Below are 20,790 nucleotides of genomic sequence, written 5' to 3'. Positions count from 1 at the left end.
TGGAAGAAAGTCGACTATTTCATAATTTTCAATATGGAGAAATTGCTTTTAGACCAAGCTAGATATAAACATGTATGTATATGTGTTTTTTATGAAAGTGTGTGATATTCTGGGTCAACTAAATTTTACAAATATTTTACCTTTATATAGCATAAAAAATATAACTAAAATTAAATTTAGTTTTTATATCAATAAAGAATATATACCGAAACACTCTCTTGCTATCAGAAATAGGATATATTTAAAGAGATTGTGATGGAATCTTGGCTGTTTACATATGCATTTCAGGGAGTCTATTGTTTACTTTGGCTGGCAGCGGTTCTGCTACCAGCTCGGGGAGAATGAACGGTTGGCTGGATAGTTAGGTGTTTGGTGGTTGGTGGTTGGGGCTTGGCTACAACAAAATCAATTTGCCAGAAACTAATTAAGGGGCTGTGCGAAGGCGTGAGTGTGTGCGTGGACTGCAATCAATTTGCTAAAAGCCAAGCTGGCTGTTGAGCAACTTAATACCAGATAGTAGCATATCTGGTCAGCACACGGGTCAACAAGCACAATTATATTTCTCCGGCTTTTGATTGTTTTCGTTTTCTATTGGCAATTGAACTTTTAGCCAAAGCTTAACTGCCTCCAACTGTGTGTTTGTTTGTTTGTTTGTCTTTTATACATGTTTTGAATTGATTGATTTGATTTGATTGATTTGCTCTCGCTATCGCTCTTGCTCTTGCTTTTGCTCGGCTCCCACAATAGTTTCGTCCAGCTATCTGGCACTCTGCCATTTGGTACTTTGACTTTTTTTTGGCTGTTTTTATTTCACACACGCTAACAAAAAGCGTGCGCAACAAATCAGTGAAGGTAAAGGGTGTCCGTGTGTGTGTGTGTGTGAGAGAGAGTTTTTTGTCTACCAGCTGTTTTTATTTCTTATTTTTCATATACTATATATGAAAAGTTTTTTAAATGGCAATGCAACTCTTTTTGTTTGTTCGGCTGGCAATTGTTTTTGGCGAATGGTCATCGAATTTTCAATTGCTTTGTGGCATTGCGTGTAAAGTTTTTGTGTGGCTTTGTTCAACTGCGAACTGAATAATAAATAGAACCGTTTTCGTATAGCCCACTGCGTATTCCGCAATGCAAATGAATCTGTGGTTAGCAATTAAAACTGAATTTGATAAGTTCGAACTTTGAATGCAACCAAAATTAATATTTCCACCATTCGCCTGGGAGCTTAACATGTGTTTTTTACACAATTCAACTTAATTGCAAACTGATGAGAATGGCATTCTGATGAGCTGCATAAGCCGTATCTTGCTGTTTCAAACATGTATAATAAATGTGGTTTTTGTGGAGAGCATAAATGTAATTTGGATATTGATATATTCAATATTTGAATAGCTGAACACAATTCACATTTTCTTTTGGCACTTGGCTGCGATTTTTTTTTTTTTTAATTACAAATTTTCTGGGTTGGCATGGAAGTTTTTATAGAAAGCTAATTTCTTACTTTAAACAGAAAAACTGAATCTTAAAGCCAGACTAAGTCAATATTTTGTGTAGGATTATTTTTCCATAAAATAAAAATATGTAAGTAATAACATAATTACAATGCCTGACTTATACAGAAATACAAATAATGTAGACATTGGTAATATTTTATTATGATAAAATTATAATATTTTATTAGGCTTGGGCATAAAAAGAAATAATTAACAAGAAAATTAATAAATAAATATTTGTTTTTTTTTTTTTTTTTTTGTTTTTGAAATAATTTTTTATTGCGGCATCATGTCTTAGACTCTATAGCGCAGTCATCATTAAACCGTAATCTACATTGTTGGCTAGAGGCCAGTATTTTAAATAAATAACGAGAAATATTTTTTACTCTTAAATAAAAAGATTAATTGCGCCAATCGTAGCTCAAAGCAACAATAAAAGATTCGTACTTAGATTTAAAGTTAAGCAAATGTTTTCCAAATATTGCTCAGCCATATAAATTAAACTAAAATACAATTCCTAGCAAAACCATGCTGAATTCTTGCTAAATTTGTCCCCTTGCGGAATCTTTCAAAGTTCGGTTCTTCTAAAGGGATTTGCTAATATTTCATTATTAAATAAAACTATTTGTTGATCATTCACTTGAATAAAATTCATTGTTTTAATCCAATCGTAGCTCGAAGCAACATAAATAGACTTCATGATAAGTAAAAAGGTATTTCTAAATATTTCCTCCCTAAGTAAATTCAAGTCTCTCTCGCACAATGCCTAATGGACCTTCTCAATTCCCGTTAAGTTTCTTCTTCTCCACAGCTCAATCTGGGAATTCTGAGAATTGGTCTAAGCCCTTCCCTCATCATCTAAGCTCTATTAAATTCGTATATATTTTTGTATATTGTAGCAACGAAACCTTTTATGTTTAATTCGCTTGGCTGGCAAGCGTATTACGCATTGTTATGGCCAAAGTTCGACGAATTGATGACCCGAACTGGGGGACTGAGGCAATTGAGTCTCTGCTGTGTACGTGTTGAAAGTTTGATTGAAATGGCATTGCGCTTGGCCCACACAACTGAGACTGGGCACTGGGCACGGGACACGGGGCACGGGGCATTGGGCACTGGGCACTGGGACCGGGGTCATAAAAACTAAAATGGCAATACAGCTCGAATCTAATCCAGTCGCAGCCGATTGCTTTTGGCCACATTGTTGGCCAGTCTGGCGCCCAGCGACTGCAATTGCGTAACAGACGCTGGCATCACAATAAACTCGCAATTGTTTATGGAGCTGTCTCTGATTGTGTGCCGTCGATTATATGTTTATTTTGATTGCTGCAAATCTAGCATAAAAGTCAGCTAAGTTACAATCGCAGCTTTCATTTTCTCATTTCATTTTCCATTTGCTTGTTGCTGCTGGAATAAATGCAATGAAATCAAATGCAGTTCGTGCAGAGAGGCGCAAATCTACTTGCTACGAATTCATTGAGAGTGCCCTGAAGTGCTCTTTTCGCCTTCTCATTCTTGGCGTGATGGCTGCCCCATCAATATGAGGACCAAAACAGCTGCAGCAGTTGCCAGACCCAGACCCAGACCCAGAGCCAGGCACTGGAACTGGCAGCTTCGACACTCGACATATTTGTCACAGCTCCACAATTCCCCAAATGATGGTCGAGCTGTTGCCAACTGAAAGTGGAAAATGGAGCTGTATCAGAGGACGAGCTGCAGCAGCAACAGCAACAGCAGCTGACTAAGGAGTCCCGCTACGTGCTGGGCGTGGCACTCATTTCTCTGGCTTTGCCAAAAGTTACTTGCTCGCATTTATTACATGCAATTTGCTGCCAGTTTCTGCCGCCTTTCAGCAAGCCAAAGTAAACGTGTTGTGCCCTGCTGCCGTGCTGGGCCACTGAGAAATGTTGCTGCCATCTCAAAATTCAACGACTTTTTGAATAGCTGAGGAGGAGCAACAACTTAAAGGCATGCTTTTAATACCCATTTCGTGAAATTAATGGAGTATATTAGTTTTGTGTAATGTGCCTTGTACGTGTTGGTCTATATGAAGGCAACTGAATTAATATGAATATTTTAGATAGATATTTAAAAATGGAAATATGATTTATTTTTCTTGTTTGAACTTGTGCATAATGTATAATTTTAAAATATAACTATAACTATAATAGTAAAAGATACCAGTTCAGTGTATTATGATATCATGAAATAGGCAGCAGGAGGCAATGCAGTAGCGATAATATATATATATATATTTCTGATCAGAATGAAGCCATTCCGGTCTATGCCTCCGTCAGTCTGTTTGTCTACTGTGCATCAATGCGTCTGTCCATCAATATGAATTCAGCTATTTCGTAGCCAATTGCAATTTAAAATTTATATTCCTGCATACTATATGCAATTTGAATTTATTATTATAATTTTTTGTTCAATCAACCATTCCAGTCATGCCATCTCATTATTCTCAATAAAAATGTATAACTCGAGTTCTGCTCTTAACCGTTATATTTCCATTCCAATACATTTTTATTTTGATTTACTTCAATTTGAGAATTCCATCATATCTAATATTTATGGAATTTTCAAATTGGAAGTTTATGGGAGTTTTTCTAACGAATACACAGATTTTGTAAATTTCTAACTTTGGTTCTACTCTGTGTGTATGTATGTGCAATGTGATAAGTTATGTATGTATGAAAGAAGATTCCCTTGCAACAGCCAGATTTTGCAAGTCAGAGGGTATCTACTATTCGGCCATAGTCAACTAGAGCACCCTGACCTATTTTGTTTTCTTATCAACTATATTCAAACGAAGCATCAGTTGACCAGGTAAAATAATATTGCTTTTTATTATTATACATATACATATATATTTCTGCATATGTTATGAAGTTATGTTATTTTTTTCTTGTTAGAAATATTTGATGCAGTTGGTAAGTTTCCAAATAAAAAAAAAAAAAAAAAAAAAAAAAAAAAAATGTAATTCAACTTCAACTAGCTTCTCTTAAGCAGTGAAAAATAAAATATTTGGTCGACTTGGTTGCTTTGGCAACTAGATTAATTTGCAAAATTTTCATTTACGACTTTTATGTAATTTAATTTTTTCCTTTTACATTCTTTGGGATATTCAAGGTTAAAATATATTTGCATTCCTGCTGTATCCAATTACTTTCCTCTCGTTATTCCCCTGCAATGCCCAAAGTTGGGCAGTTGGCTGACTGACTACAGCGAAAGTAATATTTCTAACAATATATTGTATAATATATATGTATGTATTTACTTTCATATAGTCCACTTGTTGTTTTTTGTCGCGCTGACCTCGCTGGGCCATGGCAAGTCAATATATCTTACGATATGTGACAGCTGTCACATGTGATTAGTTTTATGTTATTGCGCTGGCCGCTGTCACAGCTATCTGACAATTGATTAAGTGCTAAAGCCGGATCGGGAATTAGCATAGAGCAATCGCAGTCTATCGCAGTTCCGACTACACCGAATTCGTGGAAGTCTTTCAGTAGATACTATATCTAATGATTCATTAGATTATCGCTGATATGCGCTCCTTTCAGCAGAATATTGTATACATATGTGTACTCGATACGGGATTTATCTATAGTATTTTAACGGCCATATTTCGTAGTTTGCCAACGCATATAAATCATATTTGGCAGCCACTTGACGCGTGAGAAATGCGCAGCCAGGCATCGGCTACAAGGTCTGCGGTCGAGGTTTCAACTCTGCTCGGTGCTTGTTGATTTGGGTTTTTGGGTTCCATATTCGCATATTGTTCTCTCTTTTGCGCCAAATTTACACAGCTCTGTGTGCTGTGCTGTGCTGTGCTGTGCTGAGCTGTCTGAATTAGCATATATCCGCCGCAGCATATAACACAGCTCACAAATCACTTGGCAGTGCGAGTTGCCCCCGGCCAAGCCACCAAACAATTTGTATGCGACAAATGCAAATGTGCAGCCATATTACACAATCATTGCAGCAACAGCAACAACAGCAGCAGCAGCAGCAATTGCTGTTTATTGTCCTGCCAAGTGTCAACTGCCAACTGCCAACTGCCAACTGCCAGCTGCTTAGAGTGAAAGAAATGCTTGACATAGATTAGATCCCGTTTGCATTCATGACAAAATGTTTTGTAAGAAATCACAATCCAATCGAAGCGCTCAGAGTTTTTCACATGTAGGTCAAACGATCTACAAAATATTAAAAATATGCAACTCACCTGGGAAATGCATATAATTAAGAATGAAATTCCAGCTCATCTTGATTAACAATTTTTACACAATCCCAAATATTTGTTTTATACAACAACAACATAACTCAACTCTTAATAGCTGTGATCTGTTTCGTAAATATACAAAAGTATATATACTTGTGCCTTTGATAAGTTGCATTGAGGAACTGCCTGATAGCAGCAGCTCCCCCCAGTTCAATAGACTCATTCAGGTGCTACGCAAGCCATTCATAGAATTTTTGATACACGCGCAATACCCCAGAGGCATAAATATATATATATAAATACGCATATATATATATATTCAAAAATATTTTTGTTTGATTTTCGGTACACTTTTTTCTTTGGGCTTGTGAGGGTGGAGCGGGGCAGCCTCCCGCTTATTTGGTACATCTGTGTGGCCCAAACAACTGCCTGTATATTTAGCGTAATGTTTTCGCTGCTTTCATTTGTTTAAATGGGCCGGCTGTCTTTATTTTTTTTTTTTAGCTTTTCATTTTTCTTGTTTTGCTCCGACAGTTGAGAGAAGAAGAAGAAAAAAGAAGCAAAATAGAAAAGTCCATAAATAACTGCTTCGATTTTTGGCTATAAGTTTTCGGCATTGGGCCAGCACGAAGTAGTGTCGACAACTTTATGAGCTATGCAGATTGTTGTTGTTGTTGTTGTTGGTGTTGTTGTTGTTGTTGCTACTGCTGTTGTTATTGCAGGGAAAATCGTGTCCGATGGCTTCGCTTCAAGTGACTCGACGCAATCATCGAGTTTGGGCCGCCAGCAGCTAAATTTTTGATAAATTCCATAAATATTGACAATGTGCGTGCCAAATGGAAAATAAATCATAGCCGTTTTCGCTTTTCTTCAGTATTTATTTACATGCCGGAAGAACAACCAACAACAACAGCAACAACAACAACAACAACAATTGCTGTGCGTGTCTTCCCATTGGCAGCGGCATCCAACATCGATGAACGTCATCGACAGCTCGTTCTGGCATTTTTTTTTTCTCTTTTTTCTTTTTCGGTGTGTGGGCGTGTTTTCATATATATTTTTTTTTTTTGTATACTGAGCTCTGCTACTTGAGTGCTGGACTACTTGTTATTCTAATATGAATATTGAAATGAATTTTGCTTTTGGCATAGCAACAATTTGTGCTCTCCATTCAATCATTTTGCTCCCCATTTCGAATTTGTTTTTGGCTTTGTAATCTGTGCGCAGTCCACGGCTTGACTGAGTCCTTGCAGGTCTTGACTGTGCTAGCTGGAGAGAAATGCCTTTAGTTTGTAGCTTTCCACTTGAGTCTCTACGTATCAAGTAAATTACTCGCTTATTAACTGAACGAGCATTGAAAACAGCTCGGAAGGTCACATACTCAATCAATAAAATGCTTATATACAAAATTATACTAGCCCCAATTAGTAGACATGGAGTACAGGTCTATTGAATCGCGTTCAAAAGACACTTAAATAGAATTGAATAAAATAAAAAATAAAGTAAGACATAATATTTAAAAAATTTGGCTGTTTCTTTAAGTATTTCTTAGATATTTATATATTTATTTTACATATTATATTTGTATTTTATTTTATTTTTTTTTTCATAAAAATGTTTTTTTTTTTAATGTTTTAATTTTTGTTTTTCGGTTTGTATAAGAATTTTTTATATTTATATTTCTATTTTAATTTTATTTAATAATGCTTTTATATATATTATTCTTTTTGCTTAGGTGTTTGTTCTTATTTGATTTTTCTTCAAAATTCATATTCATAGAAAAATTAACCTATCATAGTAGAAAAGATTCGTATGAACTCCCATTGTAATTTTCCTTTTTGCATTTTCCTTTCATATAGCGACCATAAATAAATAAGAAACTGTGAATAAATTTGTATATATATTGTCCTGGCTATATGATATGGTTGTCCTGTTACAAGGAGATATAAAATCCTACTCAATGGCACCGATGCAGCTGGTAAATAAAGCCATACAAAAATATTTCCTCGAATTTTCTCATTTTGATTTTATTGCAATTTCTTATCACTTGCCTATAATTTTTCCAGCTTGTACAATTACATAGAAAAAGTCGGCAGACGATATAAACTCACGAGGAGAGTCTGAATAACTTTTTATATTATCCAGGTTACTTGATATGGTTGTCAAGACAAATTGTCTTAATTTTAAAGTACCCAACCTTTCGACACCCACACACACCTACACACACACACACACACACACACACACACACACACACACACACACACACACACACACACACACAAAGTGCTCTTTAATTTGGTTAACTGGCTTGTGGGGTTTCCCAGCTCGTCAGTGCAAAGTTATATAATTTGGCTTCCTTATTATGAGGACGCTGCGTAAAAAGTTCCGACATCATTTGCGAGGCCTTGCTCAGCACTTGGCCCCATTTTGTGCACACATCAGTCATGTGAGTGCCGAAATTGGCAATGCGGTCGTCACTTGGGCGCTTCGGCTGCGGCGCTGCCTGACAGGCAGCAAGTTGGGCGAAAGGCGCCCCTTAGTGTGGTGCACGCATAAGTTTTCGCATTTCGCCATAAGCCTTGCCAGGCAATGAGCCTTGCCATGTTGCCAAAATTTCCAGCTGAAAGCCAGCTCAAAATTCATGCGAATCATGCGTGTGGGGGGCGCGCGCACACACACAAAGCAAATTAGTTACGCCTAATTTGCAAGGCATTGTAGACAACAATCGAGCTGCTTATTGACTTTCTGACTTTGTCGATACAGTTCAAATGCCAGGCAATATTTTGATACGTATGTATGCATAATGTTTGGAGACAGCTCTCTTCCTCTCTCTCTCTCTCAGCGCTTTGCCCCTCTTGGCTTTGTCAATTGATTTTCAGGGCGCACTTGACGTTTCAAATGCGGCATAATGGGGCGTATACGCGTTGAAATTAAATTAAAGACGCTACGCAAATGTCGACACACACACACACACACACTCACACAGATGCACAACCAGCGAGAAGTCCACACAAAAGGCAATGCTTGGGCAAAAGGATAAGGCAAATGCCAGCAGAAAAGAAGCCAAAGCCATTTAGCATTCGCATTATAAGTAGAGAGTAAGAATATTATATGCTGCTAAAGGAAATGGGCGAGGCCGGATGAAATGGCCCGGTGCTGCTTTATTGCTGCGTTTTAAATATATATAACCCCAGTGTCGACTGCAGCCAGCCAGAGCCAGAGTGAGAGCCAGAGCGAGAGCGAGAGTACAAGCGAACAATGAGCGATAATTTATATGCCTTGAATTAATTTAGCTCACGGCAACAAAACTTATCACCTGCTGGAACAAGGCCCACGACACGCACACAGGGAGACTGAGGAGTATGAGAGCGACAGAGAGAGAGAGAGAGAGAGAGAGAGAGAGAGAGAGGGAGAGGGAGAGGCAGAGAGAGATCTCGAGCTAACTTATGCGTATCGTTTGTAGCTGTGGCATCCGAGTGCAACTCTCATTGGTGTAGTTGCAATATTTAGCTAAAATATGCCACACTTTAACATTTTACGACATAGGCGGAAAGGCTGCTTGAGCAGAGCGAACTCCCCCGTCTCGGCTGAGACGACAGCATGGGCTGACTGTATAATTTAATAAGGTTTGGCAAATGTATTGCCTAGAGCAGGGCGAACACAGCTTGTTACCTGCCTCCCGACTTGCTATTGTTGTACGTTTTGTAGTTTTCGACAGGTGGGCTGCGCCATATAATGAAATTATACACTGGCAAAGGGTATCATAGCTGCGATGCAGGACTTGAATTTGATTATAGGGCAGGAAGGGAGCTAGAGCTTAGTTATTATGACCCATATTCCATAATAACTAGGGTTAAGTTCCGGCCAGAATGTTAAATTGTAATCATTGAATGTTAAATTCAATTAAAATTATTGTTTTGCGTTAACAAATTACACAATATTTGTAGTAATAAAATTCTTAAAAAATAATAAAAATAATGAATTTTTAATTTAAATGAACTTTTATGGTATCAATCTGAATCTAATATAAATATATACAGATATAACTCCAGTGAAGAATAAAATAAAATGAAAAGTTAAAAAAAAAGTAATTTATATTTTAAATATTTTTTTTTTTTATTATTTATTTGATTCTTATATGAAAATTGCTTTAATTGAAATTTGAATGAAAAAGAGGATTATTGGGTGGCGTATTTCTAATAAATACTCTTTGGTTTTTTGTGGCCGTTTTTTCAATTTTCTCTAGTTTGATATATTTTCAATAAATTCATTTTTAAAAAAATATTTTAGTATACTATATTATAAATATTAATAAATTAAATAAATATTAATAAATATTTAGTATACTATATAATTATAAATATATATATTATTTAAATAAATATTTTTAAATATATATATTTTACCTTACATGTCTTACTAAAAAAAAAGTTTGCCCCGAAATATATTCATTTTTCTAATTTGGTAACTGATGAACCGAGATGTAATCGAAAAACAAAATTATACTTACAGGGAATGCCAAAGCTGCACTATACTGACGATATATATATTTTCAGCAATACAGTTTAGGGCAACGAATTTTGGACAACAAATTGCATTACTTAGCGTATACGCAATTCGTATGTCAATTTTCTTTGTATTATATTTTATTTCGCACTTGTGCTGTTTAAATTGAAGCTAAAGTGCTTGCCGGACGTTCTGTCCGGAGACTTCTACGTATATCGGATGCTATATCATTTGTGCGGCTAATGCAATACTTTTGTGGCTTATAAATTACTTAGTAGCATTTAAGTGCTGAAATGTTTTGTCGGTTAGTTTGGTGTTGGCATTTGACTTCCCAGGTCTGCTTCATAAATTTCAATTTATCTTTAACTGCCCCACACACTGCCACTCCCTTCCCTCTCACACCCCCCTCAGTCAACTCTGTCTCTGCCTCTGCCTCTGTCTCGCTCCCGCTCTATTTATTTGCAGATGTTGACAAGTAACATTCAGCCTGGGGCTGGGTTGGCTCAGCTCACTAGGCACACTTTAGCTCGCACCGCCCCGCCCCGTCCCGCCCAGCTCCGGCAAAGTGACCTTAATGGAATGCGTGAGAGGCGAGTGCAAAAGAAGGTTACCCAGAGTTTAAAAGGCTCTCTCTGGCCCCGCCCCTCTTCCGCCTCTGCCTGACCCTCAAAGTAGTGCAACAGTTTATGACAGACCTTTTGTTGTCTCGTCCTGCTGCTCAGGGCCAGTCGAGGAATTTACGCCTCAGGATAATTTCCCCACGAGCAGCTGACAGAGAAGAGAAAAAAACTTGAATCTGAATTAAATTCTGCTGAAGGTGTAAAATCATCGAATGCTTGAGAGATTATCAGAAAGTTTTTAAACTTGTTTGCCTTCGCTTTGATTTATAGACTTAGTTTTTAGGCTTTTAAGAAATTTAATTAAAAGGGGATTTCTATCGTTCAGCTTAAAGGCGAACAATGGCAGCGAGGCAACAGGAACAGGAACTTAATCAATTTGGCTATCATTACACCATCCAACGAAGCATAGTTTTTGTTATGGCGTTAACTCCTCTTTTTTGCATGCCGCATTGTTCTATTCAAGAAGTTTTCATTTAAGTTGGATCCGCCCAGTTTTTCCACTTTGCCATTTCACCTGCGGGTCTGGGCTGGGCTGGGCTGGTCTGGAAATGCTTGAAACAAGTGCATGAAAAGTTCAACACTAGACAACAAGCAAAACGAAAAAGAAATAAAAAGCTGTGAAGGTGAAAGAAAAAAGTTGTACTCATTAGCTTGCGGCTGCCTAAAGGATGTCTGCAGCTCTCCCTGCTTGATGTGCCGCTTATGCGTGAGCTACGCTCAACAGCGGGCAGAGGCGGGGACTTAATCTGGAAACCCAAGCCAGCAACGGAAAACTTTTTCTAACCCACTCAGACCCCCGAGATGTCGTTTGCGGTCGTCGTGTGCGTCCGACGCTCTGTCAAAAAGTGTCTGCCTGCACTGAAAGCGAAAACTGATGGCGCACCCGGCTAGAGCCAAATCCAAACTTAGACCCAGCAGCAAACGCTACCGACACGAACCATCCCATGCCCCAAGACGTCCCAGCCAACCTAGCCGCACTTGCCAGTCGAGCTGAGTGCAATTCACATGCATAGTTTTTCGAGTGCAATTAAGTGAAATTCGTATTAGTTGTGTATGAGAATGTGAAAGGCTGTGGGCTGCTCAATGCTCGATGCTCGAGAGCTGCTGAGAAACATGTGCCATGTGCAGCGAAAAGTATTAGCTAAAGGACGACGACACGACACGATGCGATGCGATGGCTGGCAATAGCACAAAAACAAACTTGGACACGTTGCAGGCCAGCCAACAAAGCCAGCGTAAGCCGCTGTCTGTGTGTGTGTGGGGGGAGGCTAGTGTGGCGCCATCTACAGCTCGTACTCGAAAAGTTGTCGCTAGCTGCTCAGATAATGTGGCTAACATGTAACACGCGCTCGCATACAAAGCATGTCATTAAAAGTTCTCCCTCTCGCTCAAACACTTCAGCTCGCCCACACAAACACACACACACACTAGCACACACACGGACACAGAAAATTTTGAACAAGCTGAGAACAACTAATTCTTAAGCAATAACTTTTTAGTTTGCCGTTAGCGTTTTGTCTCCCAAAATGGCCAAATGGCAGACAAACAGCAGCCGTCTTGAAGACTTATTGGCTTACAGGTAATGACTCGACCAACTTTATGGAATATTGTCTAGCCAAGATATATATTTACAAAATAAATCTGCTTAAGTATTTAGGCACTTATTTAATTTAGCTTGACTGCATTTTAAATATATTTAAGAAAATCTAAAAATTTTTATTATGTCGTTTGATTTTGATGTAAAAATTTTTATAAATAATTTATTAACATATATCTATTTTTATTTGACTTGAATTAAATTTTCTTTGTAAATTTACATATACATACATATTTAAATGTATCTTGCAAATTTATTTTTATATATAAACTATTTATATATTTATTTTGGAGATATATTTCTCTTTAATTTTTATTTTTGAAGTAAACATAAAATTTATAAACCTATTTTATAATAACACTAATCATAATAATATATATATGTATATATTTTTCTGACTTCAATAATATTTGTTAACTAAGCATGAATTATTGTATTTATGCATATATCATTTTTAATTATAAATAATTTATTAATTAATTTGTAAATACATATATACCTATTTAGTCTTCTCTATATTTGACTATCATATTTATTTATATATATTTTTATGTGTATTAAAAAAAATTAGTACTGGTTTACTTGTCTCATATTGCTAAGCTACACAAAAGAACATTAAAAATTTTTAAATCAATGTTTTACTTATATTTTCTCAAAATTTAGTCTTCTTTTAAATCAAAACCTTTAGCTGAATAAAATTTGGTATCTAATCTGGTAACTGGGCAATTTAAGGCTTAAGAGCCGCTGTAAAATCTTAAATTCAGCCGAAATCAGCTTATTTGGTCTCAAAGGTCCTTCCAAGGAAAGGCTTCTATTTACAGTTATATTTACAGTGAAATTCTTATAAAATAAATTCAAAACGCAACCTTCGTGATTGTTATTTCATATACCATTGGCCAAAAAATGTCCATCAAGTTGGCCAAAAGCAGGCTGCCTCCAATAAATATTTACTTTAAGGAACACACACACACATACACACACACACACACACAGAGAGAGACATTCGCACACTCACAATAAGGCTGACCAGAGCAGAGGAAGCCACAGCGAAGACACAATTACATGAAATTATGTTTGCACAACAGGGTTGGGTCGCTGTCGGTGTGCGGCGTGGCCCGAGTTGTGGCTCTGTATCCAATTCCATTAAAATCAATTTGTCTATTTATTTTGCCGATAATCTGCTGGAGCTTTTGGCTGTAAAATTTCGCACCGCAAATGGCCCCAGCGCTGGGAATTGTGCCGGACCGAACGTGAAGGTGGCTCTGCACCTCAAAAGCCTCTAATATGTCAACATCAGGCGAATGGCAGGACAAGTCCAAACAGGACAGCGCACCACAGACAGACAGCCCCGCACAGCGCAGGACAGCTAAAACGTTATAATTTGACCAATGTTTCGCCTGCCCCGGCCACCCCACCAACCGCAATGTCGATTTATTACGGCCGGAACGTTTTGCGTTGAAGTTGAAGTCCAACGTGTGTCATGTCCTTGCCTTGCTGTCAATCAGCAGACAGCATTTGGGGCACGGCGCAGAGGATATGATCAGAGCCAAATTGCCTTGGTCTGCTTCAATTATGTATGTATATATATTAATATAACTACAAACTTACCCTAAGAGCTACGGAGTTGCAGACAAAGCGACTTCAGCACTGAAAGAGAACAATAGGAAATTGTTTATTAAGAGAGGAAACTGTGTGAGATGCAAAGAAATTTGTGAGCTGAGCTCGGGAAAGGGCCACCTGAACAGCTCAATTGACTTTCTGAGAATGACGTCGAAGCGCCTTTGATGTAGAACAAAGCAGCGATAAGTAAACTTGATCTGTCTAGCGGATACAGAGAGAGATAGCGTGAGAGAGAGAGAGAGAGAGAGAGTTATGTAGACAGTGTTTAATGACACAGACCAGCTCGATTCAGTCAGCAGTCTAGACTTTTTTGAGGGATTTTGATAAAGTGAGTTCCTGTCTGATGTTCCTTACATTCCAGCTAGACATATTAAATCGAAATCTGATATCAGAAGAGTCGAATTATTTATACAGTAAATCGCAACAAATCGAAGAAAAAACCAATCCACTTCTCGATAACTCTCGATATTTTAAATTAAAAAAAAAATAAATAAAACTGATCCCTTTGCCATTTGGAATTACTGGGACTCGACTGTATATATATATATATATATATATTTTTTTTTTAAATTATATATATATTTTTTTTATACCCCGAATCTTTTAAAGGTGTAAGGTCTTACCATAAACAAAATAATTTCTTTGAAAATTCACTGAGGAAAACCAACGCTCAAAAGGTAAACTGCTTAACTGTTGGCTGCTTAGGATTATGTTTCAAATATACATATATAAAAACATATATTATCGAAGTGCATCAGCTGTTACCATATTTAAAGCTTATATATCGTATAATATATAATTCTCGTAAACTTTGTCTTGGCAAGTCTAGTTTAAGAGCCCCTAGGCCTGCCGCATTTTCACAGAACTTCAATGAAATATTCATTGACCCATTGACTCTCTGAAGCACTCAACTTTGAGCATTATTTCTTCATATGGCCGGGCATGCATATGTAGTGTCGCATGTTGACAGCCATTCAGGTGACTTGTTACGGCTTTTACGACACTATTAACATCATGGTGCTTGAGATTTATGGATATAGTTCAATAGGCGCTGCAGCTCCTGTTCTTTTGAGCCATTTATCTCTGGCCTGTTTGTGTTTTAATAGTATTTTTATGGTCAGCCATAAAAGAGGCAAGGCCGACAGGCAGGCAAGTGATAGTCGACCTCAAAGTAGACTAGCAAAAAAAGACAAAAAAAAATAAATCGAAGAAGGAGAAGAAGCAGAAAAACAACAAAGAGGCCATTAACTGGCAGTCAAACGAAAATGAGCAAAAGGCCAAACAACAGCTGCTTTGTTGATTTTGACATATGAGAATGATAATGTTAGCTGGCCTTAATTGTGCCCAACTTTTTGATATACTCTCCAAGCCCGGCTATAAACGCCAACGCAATAAGTTTGGCTGATGTAAGCCGCTTTTTATGTTTGATTAAATTGATTTTTGGTCTCGTTAAATATAATAATACTAAAATATATAATCAAAAATACTAAGCTGGAATTATTTGAGCAACAGATAACAAATATTCATTTGAGAAATAAAAAAAAAAAAATAATTCATAAAAATTAAATTAAATATGTTGTAAAAGCAGCAGATTCTCAGCTTCAAAATAATAAAATAAAAATAAAATAAAATTCTAATTAAGCATCTCGTATAGAGCATGTTTAAAGGTTTTTGCTTAGTTTCTTGCTCTCTTTTAGTATTTCGAGCTCTTTGTTTAATGGGCTAAATGCGTTTGCTCACTTAGCAGCGCGTTGTGGTTGTTGCTCATTTCTGTGGGCCCAGTCCAGCTCTCACTGCGGTACATCAATCAAATGCCTCCATAGCACTTAGCCGCCGCAGGAGTCGGCTGCTGGGCAGCATCTGGATGCTGTTGTTGTTGTTGTTGTTGGGCTTCTGCTTCAGTGCTTCAGTGTGCGGAGTTGACAGTTTTCTCTTTGGGCTCGGCTTTTTTCATTTTTATTTCTATGCCCGCCTGTAACGCGGTCACTTGATGCGCAAATAATTGAAATTAATAAATTGAATTTAATTGAAAAGCGCTGGACAACTTGAGCACTTAAAGGCAGCCGTTGGCCCCACCCAAACACTCCAGAGTCAATGAGTTGTGCTCTCAGGCTGCGCTTTAACTTGCTCGCAGAGGAAATGAAGCAGCCACACAGCTGTCTGGCGTGCTCAGCAGCTGCTGCTGGTGGCGCCACCGCCGCCGCCGCCGCCGCTGCCTTTCAATTTCAATTTCCGTTGCACTTTGCATAAATCTCTTATCGTTCGAAAGATGGCAACAACTTGGCTGGGGGGAAGCTGCTTTTTTTTTTTGGCTGCGCCGTTTTTGGACCAACATTTTGTGCAAACAAGGCGACGCTCTGCGCAAGCAAGTTAATCGTCAGCTGTGCGCCATTCACTGAGCACGAAGACCATTTGAATCACAATACGCCTGGCTGCAGCTGCAGGTTGAGTGGTGTAAATCTATGCAGCTGCCCGACTGCAAACTGCAAACTGCCAACTGCCAACTGCATTCCCTCTGTGGGGCGGCAGCTTACTGTTTTCCAGTTTCTTTTCATTACTTTTCCTGCAAAATTATGCGACTAAACAAGAAGTGACAACAGCAACAGTAACAGCAACAACAATAGCTCGATGGCTAACCAGCTGCTCGACTCAATGGCCAACATGACGTATACGTAGTTTTTGCTTCAACAAACTTTCTAAGCCAAAAACAGTTCTGTTCAAATTTAATTTATGCACTGGCAAACACACACGAAAAAAGAAAGTAAATGTAAATAGACATAGGGAGAGTGAAACAGAGAGAGAGAGAGAGAGAGAGAGAGAGAGGGAGAGCAGCAAGTCGAGTGTAAACCACAAACTGTGCAACATGGCGTATACATAATATGAGTGTGAGTGTGAATGTGTGTGTGTGTGTGTGAGTGTGTTTGGCATTTATGAAAAGTTACTTTTTGGCCTGATTAGATCATGTGCACGAACCACTGCTCGAGTCATTGACTTTGGAGCATTTAAGCCAAAACATTTTGCTCTCGCTCTTTGTGTATTTATCTCAATATTTCACTGCCTGACGATGATAAATTCGCTCTTTTTTAGCCAACCACAAACTGAACAATTAGGCTAAGCTATCAATCAAGCTATTAAAATCACTTGGCAAAGCGAGATTTCAAAGCCAGCTAACTCGCAGCGCTTCAGAATCTGCCTAGAAACGAAAAATCAATTAGGTAAGTGGAATTTAGGCAGAGAGCCTGAATATGGACTTTTAGCTAATTGAGCTAAAGTTTGCAATCAAATATATATTTAAAGTATAAAATAATAAATAAATTATAATGAAAAACAGGATATATCTGCAGAGAGCTGCTGTCGCAAATATTGCAGGTTTTCTGTATGTATTCGACACACAGACATGTACACACACTCACATAAACATTGTTGAAACTGCGAACTCTACTCGCTGTTTAGGCTGCTTTCGTCATCATCGATGAATCAATCGATTTAACAGCCAGGAGACATCGCATTTTTTTTTTTTATTAAGAAAATCAATATTTAGTCCAGTCCCTAGCTCTCTCAAAACTCTCAATAATTAAATACATGTCAATCAAGCAGTATTAAAAAATAAACAACTGCTGTGCCCTTCAAAAAAAGTTTAATTTAAAATTAAAATTCAATTTATATTCAACATAAATTTTAACTCAAATTTTAATCGGAAAAATTCCCTATACTTGTTTTGATGAGTTGGCTGCTTCGTATTAAATTTTCCCTGCAATCAAAATTAATATTAAAATCTGGTTTCGAAGTCTTGTATAATGCGTAATGGAAAATCTAAGACCGTATAATTTGTATTCTTTGTCAATTGAAGCTTTAGGGATTCCACTGTACTTCAATTTTGTTTGGCTTGAAAGCATTTCTACTCTATCCAATAATCGCTTGTGCTATTCTTTTCGAAATTATTTCTATACAAAAATTTGTATAATTATTATTATTATTTTTTTTTTTTCATTTACAGCATGAATTAAAACTAATACTAATTAATAGTACTTTTCAATCACTTTTTTGAGCAGCGTTTTTTCAGTCAACCTTGTGAGATGTTATATTTATATCTTTCAAAAGTCATTGTACAAAAATTAATAGTCCTTGATATTATTGATTTTTATCGGGAATGGGTTGAACAGCTTTACTCTGAATGATAATCAAATTTAAATATCATTAATTTTAGTTCTAATGCCGATGCCTAAATGGCCAGCCCGGCATTTCCTCATCGACTCAGCTTGAGCTTTATGACGAATGACGACATTCGAATAAGGAATATATATGCTATTAATGCTTCTACTACTGCTGCTACTGCCTATGCCTAATCAATAATACACAAGTTCCTTCCACACATTATACTCTGAATTTCCAATTCAATTTTCCGTTTCCGGTAAAGGCTCTAACATTTATAGCAAGTGAACATTAGGTATATATAAAGCAAGCTAAATATCTATATATATTTATAAAAAAATAAATAAAATTATATGTAATATATTTAGCAAATTTTCTTTTATATTCCAAATTGAAAATAGCTTGGCTTATCGTTTATTTTTGTCTCTCAGATATTTAACAGCTCATTAGCTCGCCTTGTTTAATAGCCCATGATAGATTGGTGTTTCAAGGATATATCAGAATTGAACAGAAATTCGTTCATTTCTTTTTATTTCTTTTCTCCTGACACTTGACAGCTCATGAGCTGCTGCAGGCTGAATAAGGAATAAAACATTATCGTCAGACGCCGCGGGTCGAGCTGTCAGCAGCTCTCGATGGCTTAATTATAACACTTTGCAAAACAAAAAAAAAAAAAACCTTTTTAGGTTTTATATTTTTACACTTTATTAATCGCTTCACGTGTCAAGGCAGCCGAGCATAGCCGATTGAAGATTGAGGCTACGACAGACCGCCCTGTCGATTGAGCACGCATCTTGTCAGGCGCTGCGACGCAAGTGATTTATTAGTTGGTCTCACCTGTCGTTGGGTTTTGCTTTCGCTTTTGAAAAATTGGTTGCACATAAGCAATTGATTGCCTGAACTTTATCATAATGCCAGCAAGTTGTACACGTTAGCATGTATATTATGATTATTTGTGTGCGTGTGTGTGTGCATGTGTGTGTTAGAGGCTTACTGAACTGGCTTACGTGAAAATCGCTTTCCACACACACACACACACACACAAAGTTTCGCTCGCCCGGAAGCTGGGCAAAGTTTTCGCCAAAAAACTCCAAATTGGCGGTTATTTTTAGATAAGACCCACCGTATGCAACATGGCTGACTAACTGCCTAAGAGGCGGCCAAAACCTAAGCCCGAAAGCCAAATCAAATAACCAAATAACTGTGCATGTGTCGTCAGCTCATAGCTCCCAGCTCTGCTAACCGTAAACTAGAAACTTTATCAAACTTTCAAGTGGATATGAATTCCAGCGCAGATCGCACACACACACACACACACACACAGTATGTAATCAAGGTATTGCATAGATTCTCTTCATCTTTTTCTTCGTCTCCTTTTATTTGGGGACAATTCGCATAGTTCTTATCATCAGTGTCACTTGGCCCAAAGTTGGTAATTAAAAAAGTTGCCTAGCAGCCTACTTGACGAGTGAAACGCTTAAGTCCGCATAAGTCTGCACTTTGGGCTAATTAACTGTGCTGCAGCCTAGACGAGTGTATGTCGCATCTATCTGTAGCCCAAATATCATAAAGGTGCTCAACGCAAGCGCATCAAAGGGCCGCTGGACTGCTCGAGTGCTGACTAAATAGTCAACTGAGTGTTTGTTTGCCTGGCAATTACACGAGCACTTGCCAGGAGTGGCTGACTCTTGGCCTGAGGCCTTTGCTTAAATATATAGAATATATATTATATATATATATATATATATATATATATATATATATTTGTATATGCATTGAAATTGTTAACAGCCGTAAATTGGTATTTCGTGTCATTTTTGTTTGTCTCAGCAATTAAGTTGAAGGCTTATAAAGTATTGCATACTTCGCGGCGTTGCCCAACACTGTTGACATAAAATATGCGCGCTATTTGGCAATTTGGCCTGGTCTGGGCGCATTTAAAGTGCCAGCCGAAGGTAGAATCTGGGCATAGAGGTAGACACGCATGACTGCACTGGGACAGACACAGCAGCGTTGCGCTCCCTGTGTGTGTGTGTGTGTGTTGGGACAATTTTTGGTTTGGCGTCTTTTGAACTCATAAAAACATGAGCGAAAAACCTTTTCAAGTGTGTCGCATAAAAATGATGCTTTTCACTTTTCGTACGTAATGTCACTTTACTGAAAATATAACGACAACAGCAAGCCAGTAAGGCAACTGTAGTCGAAGTGTCCGACTAAAAGATACCCTGTATCTAAATTTGATAAAAATTTATAGCTGGTCTATTATTTTATTATTATTTCTGAGATCGATGCATTAAAATATACAAACTGACGGACGGAGGGACAGACCAACAAAAAGAAAGACAGGACAAACAGACGGACGGACAGAGGAACAGACAGACAGACGGATAGATAGAGAGATAGACATATGAATATTTGACCAAACCGACTCAGCTGTTCCTCCTGATTAAGAATATATATAATTCATAGCTGTGCCACGCCTACTTCTGCCTGTTACATACATTTGAGCCAAATCCTTACACCCCGATTTGCCAATATCAATGAGTTGAGGGTATAAAAAATAACGTGGAGTAA

General features: G+C 37.6%; 1 protein-coding gene across 1 annotated transcript in view; it reads right to left on the bottom strand.

The window, feature by feature from the left end:
- Positions 1-20,790, bottom strand: part of LOC6582890 (tyramine/octopamine receptor) — a 46,614-nt gene that overhangs the window by 13,747 nt on the left and 12,077 nt on the right. Inside the window, exon 2 of the mRNA XM_032731492.2 lies at positions 14,053-14,091. The gene's annotated coding sequence lies outside the window, so the exon portion shown is untranslated. The remainder of the gene's footprint in view (positions 1-14,052; positions 14,092-20,790) is intronic.

The sequence above is a fragment of the Drosophila mojavensis genome, unplaced genomic scaffold (assembly GCF_018153725.1).
Source record: "Drosophila mojavensis isolate 15081-1352.22 unplaced genomic scaffold, ASM1815372v1 contig_74, whole genome shotgun sequence".
Classification (NCBI taxonomy): domain Eukaryota; kingdom Metazoa; phylum Arthropoda; class Insecta; order Diptera; family Drosophilidae; genus Drosophila; species Drosophila mojavensis.
Note: the sequence above shows the minus strand (reverse complement) of the source record. Positions and strands in the feature narration are given on the sequence as shown.